General features: G+C 39.6%; 1 non-coding gene across 1 annotated transcript; it reads right to left on the bottom strand.

Annotated features, from left to right (window-relative positions):
• Positions 1-4,067: 4,067 nt before the first annotated feature.
• LOC130038463 (U1 spliceosomal RNA) lies at positions 4,068-4,227 on the bottom strand. The gene has a single exon (XR_008794696.1). It is a non-coding gene; the product is annotated as a U1 spliceosomal RNA (small nuclear RNA).
• Positions 4,228-13,014: the final 8,787 nt, after the last annotated feature.

Genomic DNA, 13,014 nt, shown 5'->3' with positions numbered 1-13,014 from the left:
GATCCTCCAAACACCCTTTATTTGGTGCTCCCTTCTCTATCTGAACTGCCCTTTCCTCTAGGATACCCGGCTGGCCTCTAAGTTATGGAGTAATCCTCCTGGTGCTGATCTCAGCTATTCTTGGGTATTAATATCATACTTTGTTACTTTATATCCCCCAGATGAATGCAATCTTTCTATGTCTATCCCTCTCTTTCTGACTCATTTCGCTTAGCATGATACTTTCCATATTGTACCACTTGTATGTAAATTTCATGACTTCATCTTTTCTAACAGCTACATAGTACTCCATTGTGTAGATGTACCAAAGTTTCTTTAACCAGTCATCTGTTCTTGGGCATTCAGGTTTCTTCCAGTTTCTGGCTATTGTAAAGAGTGCTGCAATGAACAAACAAGTGCAGATGTCACTTCGACTATATATTTTTGCCTCTCTGGGATATATTCCCAGGAGTGGTATTGCTGGGTCAAATGGGAGCTCAATTTCTAATTTTTTGAGAATCGTCCATACTGTTTTCCAGAAGGGCTGAACCAGTGGACGTTCCCACCAACAGTTAAGGAGTATCCCGAGTTTTATTTTTTAATTAGACATTTTATTGAGATACCAGAATTTGCATTACTGTTGACTATACTTTTCTTGAATACATCATTCCGATACCACACCCAGCATTAGAGAACCTGCTTCCCTCCACCAGTATCTCAAGGACCCCTCCCCACGATCCCATCCATGTAAGCTGTGCTTTGCACCAACACACCTTTTTTTTTCCCTTTATTTTATTTTATTTTTTTTTTACAGTTGTAGATTTACAATTTTTTGTGCTTTGGTTTCAATTATACAATGATCAGATACCCATCCCTCCACCAGTGCCCATTTTCCACCACCATGGATAATATCCCTCCCACCCCCATCCCCCCATCCCCCCTGTCTCTGTGGCAGGGCAATCCCCTGTGTTCTCTCTCTCCTTTTGGGTGTTGTGGTCTGCAAAAGAGGCATTGAGTGGCAAACATGTTCAGTCCATAGTCTACTTTTGACATGCATCTCCCCTCCTGGGAGGATCCTCCAAACATCCTTTATTTGGTGCTCCCTTCTCTATCTGAACTGCCCTTTCCTCTAGGATACCCGGCTGGCCTCTAAGTTATGGAGTAATCCTCCTGGTGCTGATCTCAGCTATTCTTGGGTATTAATATCATACTTTGTTACTTTATATCCCCTAGATGAAAGCAATCTTTCTATGTCTATCCCTCTCTTTCTGACTCATTTCGCTTAGCATGATACTTTCCATATTGTACCACTTGTATGTAAATTTCATGACTTCATCTTTTCTAACAGCTACATAGTACTCCATTGTGTAGATGTACCAAAGTTTCTTTAACCAGTCATCTGTTCTTGGGCATTCAGGTTTCTTCCAGTTTCTGGCTATTGTAAAGAGTGCTGCAATGAACAAACAAGTGCAGATGTCACTTCGACTATACATTTTTGCCTCTCTGGGATATATTCCCAGGAGTGGTATTGCTGGGTCAAATGGGAGCTCAATTTCTAATTTTTTGAGAATCGTCCATACTGTTTTCCAGAAGGGCTGAACCAGTGCACATTCCCACCAACAGTGAAGGAGTGTCCCTTTCTCGCCACATCCACGCCAGCATCGGTTGCTTTTGTTCTTTTGAATGTGGGCCAGTCTCTGAGGTGTGAGATGGTATCTCATTGTGGTTTTGATCTGCATCTCCCTGATGATTAATGATGTAGAGCATTTTCTCATGTGCTTTTTTGCCATTCGGATTTCTTCTTTGAGAAAGTTTCTGTTCATTTCATTGCCCCATTTTTGGATGGGGTTGGATGTTTTCTTCTTGTGGAGTTTAACCAGTATTTTGTATATCCTGGATATCAACCCCTTGTCAGATGACCAACACACCTTTTACACCAGGTTTCTGTTTTCACTAGCGTACTAATTAGACATTTACAGGAAACTTTGTATCTCAAGATTACATACTTCATTAAAGCAATTTACTGACCTCGGATCCAAAGAAAAAGGTTGAGGATATTTAATTGTGACTACTTGTTTATTCAGTTGGGTAGTACCATTTTTACATTTTCTCATGAATATATGAAAAGCTCTTTAACTTTCTTAAACTTTTATAACCACAGTTAAGTGTGTTGTGGTTATGCTTATGTTAATTGAATGAATCATGCATAAAAGGAAGATAGTTTTCATTGAGCCCTTGAAATTCTGGGTCAGATTTGTTCACTGAATCCCCTTACTTTTCATGGCAATACACTTGTTTGCATTTGATCACAAGAGTATATTCTTTCTACCAAGTCACAATTAATCAAAAGAATTCCTTCACTAAAGCACTGCTTAGATTAGCATTTCTTTAGTGTGATTCTTTTTTAATCAGTTGTGACCAGCCCACTAGTAAGGAACACATAGAGTTAATACTTAGTAAGCTTGTTCAGAAAAATTTCCTGGTATCTCACTACAGAGTCCCAGTTTCATGGGTAGTAATAAAGATCACTGTTTCACAGGTTAAGGAGTTTATCGGAATTGAGGAGAATCAAGCAAAGAATATCTTACCTAATTTATAAATACTCACTTAATCACTTAATCACTTAACTTCCCGTTAGTCGTCGATTTGCTCGAGTGGGCGCCAGTAACGTCTCCATTTGTCCCTGTCGCGTGCTAGTGTAGCCCAATGGCATCTGTTCGCTCCGGGAACATGAAGGGCCTCAAACTGATCGTTCACGATCTTGACGAAGAAGTCTGACCATCTGGTAGGTGGGCGGCCACGCGGTCTTTTGACATCCCGTGGAATCCAGTCGGTAACAGCTCTAGTCCAGCGGTCGTCTTTAAATCTCATTACGTGACCAGCCCATCTGATTTTCGACACCTTGGCAAATGAGACAGCGTCCCTGATTCTTGATCGTCGACGGATGTCAGAACTCTGGATTCTTTCTCTCATTTATAAATACTGTACATAAAATTTGGAAAAGTCTACATTGGACTTGCTTTCCTGTCCTTTGCAAGAAGAAAAACAATAAAATCTTTTACGATGTCCAACTGAGTATTTCTTATGTAAAGTTTTAGACAGAGTAATCTAAGAACCATAACAATTCTTAATATTATGTGCCTCTATATTTATTTGCAAAGCAAACTCTGGGATGTCTGTGTGATTAACGTCCTTATTGTACCTATTGGAATAAAGAGGAAAAACATAGTGAGGAAAATATTAAAAGAAATTTTTAGAAATTATTAATGATAGGAAAAGTGAGTGGACTGGAGTGATAGCACAGAGGGTAGGGTGTTTGCCTTGCACACAGCCAACCCGGCCGACCCGGGTTTGATTCCTCCACCCTTCTCAGAGAGCCCGGCAAGCTACCGAGAGTATCTTGCCCTCACAGCAAAGCCTGGCAAGCTAACTGTGATGTATTCGATATGCCAAACACAGTAACAAGCATCACAATGGAGACGTTACTGGGCATGCTCGAGCAAATCGATGGACAGTGACAGTGACAGTGACAGGAAAGGTGAGTATTGTGAGAAAAAGGTTATAAAAGTCAGGAATAGGATACAGCCTTTCACATTGCGAGGTGCAAGGCTATTATTCAAGGATTGCATATGGTTAGGAGCTTAGTTCATTCCATTGTTTATTCTTTTTCTGGACACTCATAAATATTTAACTACTTTTAGCTAATTAGTTAGCTAGTGAGTTCCTAAAGGACTTCGAAGTAGTTTAAAGATATTTTTTACTACATCATATTGCTTCCCAATTATATTCACAAATCATCAATAATTAATGAATTATTTGTTATCTTTTGTGATCTCGACCCTGGGGGCTCATCTTTGTTTTTTTTATGTACCACATATCTTAATATTTATTGCTTACTTTTCATTAAAGGTCCTATACTTGAAGAATTTTCTTGATAGTTTCTAGACTTGTATCCAGCACAAATATTTTTGTTCTTTGAACACATAGCCTTGTGTGTGTGTATGTGCTTGTGGCCTTTTGGACATAAAATTCTTGTTAAATTTCCTATCAATGCCTTAGTTAAAAACATTTTTTTACTTTCTTAAAAACAGGGGGAAGCACGAATGCAGTCCCCCACTACCACAAATTGTGCAGTCGAATTTCCCACATCTGGGGAAATTGCAGGGGTCAGCACATCTGGAGTGTGATGGAGATGCCTTGCCCTGGGAAAATGACCTGCGTGATCATGGCATGCAAGTATTTAAGTATTAAATGCTTTAGATTTGTAACTGCATTTTTGCTTTTTGAAATATTCATCTTACTGATTCTCTACTCAAATAAGTTTAATAGAATATTTGTAGGAGAATTTTGAAAATCCAGGAAATGTGAAGAATTTACCAAGAAGTAAGTAGAATACTCCATGTTCTGAATATTGTGATCATTTATAGATAAACATTGAAAACTACATAAAATAATATTTTACAGAAGAATGACAGAAAAGTCAATATTGAATTATCAGATTGGGTTTTTTTTCCTGGATAAACTTCACTATGCCTCTATGTTATCTCATATAATATCATATTACAAGTGAAATAATATGAAATTCTATTACCTAGAGATAGTGTGAAAACCGAAAATGTAATGTTCTCATGTTGCTATAATGTACTAGTTAAAATTATAAGTTAAAAATAGTAAGTTGGTTAATGTTCATTTTTTGTGTTTAAAATGGTAATGAACAGAAAAAAAGAGAGAGGATTAAGCCAAGTGATTTTTAATATCTCTTATAGAATTTATAAGTAAGGAATTTTATGTTCTGAGATTTTTATGAAGAGTAATTTTAGAGGGCACACAACAAAATTGAAAGATGAAGGCATATGGAGGGAGTTTTGTTTGTAGTATTTCAGGATTCTGGAGCGATAGCACAGCGGGTAGGGCGTTCGCCTTACAAGCGGCCAACATGGCCGACCCGAGTTCGATTCCTCCGCCCCTCTCGGAGAGCCCGGCAAGCTACCGAGAGTATTGGATATGCCAGACACAGTAACAACAAAGTCTCCAATGGAGACGTTACTGGGCCCGCTTGAGCAAATCGACGATCAACGGGAGGGCCTATTTCAGGATTCTAGTTCCTATCACGCCTCTCATTGCGAGGTATAGTAGAAGTAAGTTGAACGTACAACATCAGAGATTTTCAACTGTTGATAATAAAGAATAGTATTTTTTTTTATAAATTAGCTGCCATGTTTCTCACAAATTCACTCTTTCTACTGGCACAAATCAGAAAGAACAAGAACAACCAGCGCTGGTGCAGATGTGCAGAGAAAGGGACTCTCATTCATTGTTGGTTGGAATGCCGACTGGTCTATCCTTTTTGAAAAACAATATGGGCATTCCTTCAAAAATTAGAAATTGAACTTCCATATGATCCCACAATACCACTTCTGGGAATATATCCCAAGAGTGCAAAAAGCACAGTAGAAATGACATCTGCATCTGTATGTTCATTGCAGCACTTCTTCTAATAGCCAGAATCTGGAAACAACCCCAGTGCCCAAGAAAAGATTCTGGTTAAAGAAACTTTTTTAAAATTCCATTCTACACAATTGAATACTATGCAGTTGTTAACAGAGGTAAAGTAAAGAAATTTGCTTATAAGTGGGTAGTCATGGAGTGTATCATGCTAAAGTGAAATTAGTCAGAAAGAGAGGGGCAGACATAAAAAGACTGCACTCATTTGTGGAATATAAAATAACATGATATGAGACTGGCATCCAATGACAGTAGGTACAAGGCCTAGGTATATTGCTCCATAGTTGGAAGCCTGCCTCATGAGCTGGGGGAGAACACAACTGGAATATAGAAGGGATCATTAAGGCAATGATGGGGGATTGGAGGGATTATTCGGGATGGGAGATGTGTGCTGAAAGTAGATAAAAGACCAAACAGGTTAGATTCTCTGTATCTGTATTGCTAACCATAATGCCCAAAAGTAGAGAGAGACTATGGGGGAACTCATCTGCTATAGAGGCAGGGAGAGGGTGGGGATGGTGCGTGGGAGATACTGGAGACATTGGTGGTAGAAAATGTGTACTGGGTGGAGGGATGGGTGTTTGATCATTGTATGACTGAAACTCAAATATGAAAGTGTTGTAACTGTATCTCATGATGATTCAATAAAAAAAAGAAAAAAAATCCACTCTTTTTGCTATTTAAAAGTAGAATGCATTGGGAAAAGTTCTTGTAAATGTGTTTTATATATTCTCAGTAAAGGTTCAAATTGGGAAGAAGGGATAGAGGGCATTGTATTGATTATTTCAAAAGTGATATTAAGGGATCACAGAGAGAGCTCAACTGAGTAAGCACAGTTTTTGCATGTGGGAGACCTGGGTTTGTTTCCCAGCAGCACATGTTACCCTGAGCACTGCCAGGAGTAATCCCTGGATAGCTGTGGTGTGGCCCCAAACCAAAATAAATAAATTAAAATTCTTAATAGTATGAATATGTGATCTTTCTAATTTTCCCTTTTTGAGATATAATTAACATTGGTCATTTTATAAGTCTACAGCATGATAATTTGATACAACTTGATATTACCCAAGTATTATTATCCTAGGGTTAGTTATCACCTCCACCCCCTCACCAAGTTACCTTTTACCTATGTGATACATCATATATATTCTGAGTTTACTAATGTTATAATCAGAAGTGTTACCCTTTGGGTTGTATCTTTCCATTTTCTTCAGTTTCTCCATCCCTCCACCACTAACTAGTAACTACCATTTTACTCATTTTCTATGATGGGGATTCAGCTGGATTCTACATATGTGTATTCATGAGATATTTATCATTATTTGAATATTTGACAGCATAAAGCTCTCAAAGCCCATCCATATTGTGATAGATGACACATTTTCTCCTTTCTTATGGGATGTATAATATTCCACTGTATATATGTGCCACAGCCTCTTCTATTCATACATAGACAGGTTGAACCCTCTGCAACACTGGGCATATCCATGGCTCAATTTAGGTTATCCAAACCAAGGTAAGCCAAATTATTCAAGTATCCCAGGTATCTGAGTGGCTTGTAGGTAGACTTCTTGATGGAGTCTTTGATGCATATTGTTGAATCCACTTCCTTTAAATGTGTTTCAAGTGTGTTGTCTGCTACTCACCAAGCCTCCTTCTAACCTTAGTCATACAGCTCACAATTCAGAACTAACTATAGGGAAATGAGCTCTGCGATTGCATCCCACATGGCTGGGAAGCCAGGTGCTCATGCACAGGCATGGTGTATGTTCCTTGGCAGGAAAAATCAAGGATCAAAAGATTTCCCTTCACAGTGAGTGTGCCACATTGGGTAACAAGAATTAAGTCAATGGTGCTCTTATTCTTTCTCTTAGTGAAACTCGTATTTATTGCTGTAATGGTATGCTGCAACTTGACCTCTCATCTGTGGACAATTTTCTACGACAGTTCTCTTGAGGTTCTCTGCACACAGCTGAGAAGTTGGGGCAGGTTTATAGGCCACTGTCAGGTCCAGGTCCAAGATCAATGTCTCTGTCTAATACCCAGGAAACAGATGGATGAGATTTCTCCCCGGGCCCTCTGATTGTGTGGATGGGTCCCACAGCTGCATAAGAATATTTTGACTGTGGACTGATGTAAAATTATTAAGGGTGGGGAGAGGTGTTTTATCCAGTTGCTGACTATGTAAGTCTCCAATCTTTAAGTTGTAGTTCTCTTTATACAGGTCCTTTACCTCCTTAGTTAAGCTAATTCCAAAGTATTTGATATTCTGAGGAACAATTCTGAACAGAATTCTTCTCTTTGTTCTCTTTCATTATTTGAATATAAGAAAGCAGTTGTATTGAGTATTTTTCTGGCCCCTCATTGGTTCATATATGTTTCAGAGTGTAATTTCTTCCTGGTTTACTTATCCCTTGAAATATTCTTTTTTTTATTAGTGAAACACCATAAGGTACAGTTATAGACTTACAAATTTTTGTGCTTGGATTTCAGTTATACAATGATCAAGTACCCATCCCTCCACCAGTGCCCATCCTCTACCACCATGGGTCCCAGCATCCCTCCCAACCCCCATCCCCCCATCCCACCCTGCCTCTGTGGCAGGGCATTCCCTTTTGTTCTCTCTCTCTCATTTTGGGTCCTGTGGCTTGCAAGAGAGGCATTGAGTGGCAATCATGTTTGGTCTATAGTCTACTTTCAGCATACTTCTCCCATCCTGGGAGGATCCTCCCAACACCCTTTATTTGGTGCTCCCTTCTCTATCTGAGCTTCCTTTTCCCCTAGCACATGTGGCTGGCCTCCAAGTCATGGGGCAAAATTCCTGGTACTAATCTCAGCTACTCCTGGGTGTTAGTCTCTGATTTTGTTACTTTATGTTCCCCAGATGAATGCAATCTTTCTGTGTCTATCCCTTTCTTTCTGACTCATTTCGCTTAACATGATACTTTCCATGTAGTACCACTTGTATGTAAATTTCATGACTTCATCTTTTCTAACAGCTACATAGTATTCCATTGTGTAAATGTACCAGAGTTTCTTTAACCAGTCATCTGTTCTTGGGCACTCAGTTCTTTTCCAGATTCTGGCTATTGTAAAGAGTGTTGCAATGAACAAATATTCTTTATATATATTTTATTTTCATAAAAGTTAACAATAGTTCATTACAGATAATATTCAAACACCAATTCTGCCACTGAGCACCTTTTAGAAGTATTTTGAAGAGAGAAAAATAAAAGGTGTATTAATACTGATATCTTCAGTGGCATTTTCCTTGGGCAGTGATCTACATGACAACTAGTAAGTTGGGTTTACTTCCTTAATGGTGCGTAGGAATATAACCTAGATATTGTTAAATATGCAAGTAAAAATGTGCCTTCCTTGAGAATTTTTGTGCTACTAAGAGTTTATGGACATTTTTGTAGACAGAAGCCAACAACTAATGGGTTCATCAATCAATAATTATGCTAATTAGGACTGAGATTATGGTATTAGCAGCTGTTGGAATGAATATACATTCAACTGGATAGAGGCCTGTTTAAAATATATATTCACTTCTCATTTAAAAGTAAAAGATGAACATTTACTAAGTGGTTCCCAATCGATGAAGACTTACCACTGTTATACTTGACATCTTAGGTCTGCATGATAATCTCCCAGATCAGATGGAAAGCTTAAAGGACATGAAAACTAATTTTCAGAGATAGAAGTGATCAGGCACGTATAGGGCACACATCATTGTCCTATTTCACTGGCATGATTTCATTCATATACCTCTGTTTGAATTAAGGGAGGCAAAGAAATTCAGTTTATCACTACTGGTTTGCTAGCAATTCCTGTGATGTTGTTCTTCTGGTTAACAAGGAATGCATAAAAATATATGAATAATTGCAGTGCTTGAATATTGCAAATGATTGAAATGGACTCAATCTATGGCACCCCAACTGACCCCTGATCTCAGCTAGGAGTGATCCCTGAATTCAGAGCCACGGGCAAACCCTGAACACCACTGGGTGTGGCTACCCCAAAATACAATTGCCTATTACTTCAGTTTTTCCAAAATATTTCTTCACAGCATTTTCACACATGATGCACCTCTGAGAGCACTTTATCTTAAACACTACCAAATCTCATGTAGTCACTGAATTTATCTCAATAAAATTTTATATGGCACTTTATGTTTTGATGACCCATGACCTAAAAAGGGAAGGTGAATTATCAATATCTCTTTTATAGACACATAGTATAGAATGGTGGGATAAGCAGTGGTGACTATAATAAATCAAATTCAAAATGAACAACTGGAAAACAGAGAAATCCAGAATCTAGAGCAATACTAGAATTCTGATGAACAGATACTGTGAAATTTTCCTGTCATAGCACTGAATAAAGTTCTATGATAAGCCCCTAATTGTGTTTACTTGGAGGAGCTCCACTACATTCTGGCTACACATTCTAGAATACTCTTTATTGTCCATTATTCTTCATTGCCACATCCAAAGTGGGAGAGGAAGTTATGAATAATAGTTCTAACAGCTGACAGCTGAGCAGGCCAGGCGACTAAATATAGCCCATAGTGTTTACTGGTAAATAGCTAGGCCATGGTGTTCTCGACTAAAACAGACAATTCCATACAACAGTGATTTCCAACTGTTGGTCCATAGATAGTGCCTATCCACAAGCTTAAAAACATTGAAAATTACTTTTGTATAATATCAATAGCATTTGATTTAATAGCATTTAATACTTTTGTACAATATTAACAGCATTTGAATCAATAGTATTTCATCTCAGTATTACCTTGGTGAATAAGGTAAAGGTAAAGGTCCTCCCGTTGATCATCGATTTGCTCGAGCGGGCCCAGTAACGTCTCCATTGGAGACTTTGTTGTTACTGTGTTTGACTGTTTAACCTTGATGAATGAAGCGAAAGAACCAGATCATTCAGAAATCATGACTAAACACAAATGAAAAGCAAGAGTATTATACAACAACCAAAAATAACCAATATTTAGGTAGAAGTGATAGCAAGGCAAACATATGCCGGACCTGATTTCTATTCCCAGCACCCCATATGGTCCCTGAACCCTGCCAGGAGTGATCCCTAAGTACAGGTAGGAGTAAGCCCTAAGCACAACCAGCTGTTGCCAAAAATAAATAAATAAATAAACAACATCACCCATTTCTGGTACCCATGGCCTCACAACGTTCCTTCTACATGCTTAATACAAGTTATGATAATAAATCAAAGAACTGTCCTGTTTCCTGATAGATTCTATCCAGAACATTCCTTAGTTTCATTCTAGCTATGCACCGTAAGCCTATCAGCCCAAACAGTCACATCAGCTGACATCCCAATTCCTCCCAGCAACTCCCCATGATATGTCGGAGACTAAAGCCTCAAAACCTCAAAATGCAACTCTATTTGGAGAGTCAACCTTTGAAGAACTGATGAAATGAAAATGAGATCTTCACAGCCGGCCCTACTGCAGGCTGGCTGACACCTTTATAAAAGGAGATGGAGCCTCATGAAAGAGGTGGGCCGGTACAGAAAAGAGCTGTGCAAGGAGCCAGGGAGAAGTTGAGAAGAGGTCTCAGGAACAATCAGCCGCTCTGATCCCACCTCAGGCTCAGATTTTCAGCCCCCCGAACTGTGAGAAGGAAATTTTTGGCGGAGCCATCTCAACTGCAGTATTTGTTGTGGTAGCTCTCCGAAACTTATAGCCCCTCATCACTGTGTCTTACAGCAATTCCTTACTGCATTCAGTTACAAAACCTTTTGGACTAGTTTTCCCTGGTTCTTGTTCACACTGGGCTTTCTCAGGCATGTGGGGCAGCAGCATCTCTGGCAAATATACAAGTGTTTTGTAATGTGCTTCTTATAACAGTTTGGGACCCAATACATTTTTAACAGAGATCTTTATATTATTATGTAATTTTGCGATAGCCCAGTGGTAGGGCATTTGCCTTGCACGCAGCCATCACAGCCAAGCCGGGCTCGATTCCTCTGCCCCTCTCAGAGAGACCGGCAAGCTACCAAGAGTATCTCGCCTGCACAGCAAAGCCTGTCAAGCTCCCCGTGACATTTTTAATATGCCAAACACAGTAACAAGTCTCAAAAAATAGAGATGTTACTGGGCTCGCTCGAGCAAATCGATGAACAACGGGAGGACAGTGACAGTGACAATATTTTTATATCTATAGAAGCACTGTAGCACTGTCATCCCATTGTTCGTCGATTTGCTCAAGCGGGCACCAGTAAGGTCTCCATTGTAAGACTTGTTACTGGTTTTGGCATATTGAATATGCCACGGGGAGCTTGCCAGGCTCTGCCGTGCGGGCAGGACACTCTTAGTAGCTTGCCAGGATCACTGAGAGGGATGGAGAAATCGAACCTGGCTCAGCCGCATGCAAGGCAAATGCCCTACCCGCTGTGCTATTGCTCCAGTCCATATCTATAGTATGTAACTAATATTTTATATAATTCCCATTTTTGAATATTATTACTGGGAAAGCATTATAAGATTCTCATTTTTGTGGGTTTTGGGGCCACACACAGTGGGACTCAGGAATTATTTCTGGCTCTGTGCTTACGGATATCTTTTGGCAGGGATCAGGGGATTTTATGTGGTGCTGTGGATCGAAACTGGCTAGGCCCAGTGCAAAGCCAGTGTCCACCCCACTGTACTATCATTTTAGCACCCATTAGAGGATTCTTCTCCGTTTACTCACAAAGAGCTCATTGTACCATTTCTCAGAGATCTTTCTTAGACATCATTGAGTCTTCGCTGTTTTCCAGTTTCTTACTTGCTGCCTCTCCCTTAAATTAATGTTACTACTCTGAAACCATATGAGATTAGAGGCTTGGTAAAGTTGTAATCCCATTAAATGAATTTCTTTGCTTAACTGTAAATTTTAAATGGGTATTTATTGTGCAAAGTCTTTGTCAGTCTTGTTCCATGGGTTTGGATTCCAAAAGTAGTCAGCATTTTTTATCCTATTTGGATGTTCCAAATTTCTGTGCTCATTTCTTCATTTTTTTTTCATTTATACATGCAAGCTTTGGTATACTCTCTTGAGTTTTTATTAGTTTTGCAACGATCATGATCATGATCACGATCATCCTGTTGTTCGTCGATTGCCTCGAGCAGGCACCAGTAACGTCTCCTTCTCCCTAGCCCTGAGATTTGAAAAAGTGCATTATTCAAGGCTCTTTCAGGGTTAGGAGAATGAGACCCATCATTGTTACTGGTATTTGGCATATTGGGTACGCCACAGGGAGTTTGGCAGACTCTGCCACGAGAGCAGGTTACATTTGGTAGACTGCCAGGTTGTCCAAAGTAAGAATGAGGTAATAAGATGTCCCAGTTTCCGGGAGCTGGGTTTTATAGTCTCTGGGTTTTGGCTGTTGATGGGATTACACAGTGTCAGGGGGCCAGTTGGTGGGTGTGACCCCTGCCTACTGGAAGATGGAGGATCTGGGTGGAGGATGCTCAGCCCTGATCCGAGCAGGCTTGGAGATCTCAGCCCCCAG

The sequence above is a fragment of the Sorex fumeus genome, unplaced genomic scaffold (genome assembly GCF_029834395.1).
Source record: "Sorex fumeus unplaced genomic scaffold, SorFum_2.1 ptg000075l, whole genome shotgun sequence".
Taxonomy (NCBI): domain Eukaryota; kingdom Metazoa; phylum Chordata; class Mammalia; order Eulipotyphla; family Soricidae; genus Sorex; species Sorex fumeus.
The sequence above is the reverse complement of the archived record's forward strand: the minus strand, read 5'-3'. Positions and strand labels throughout refer to the sequence as shown.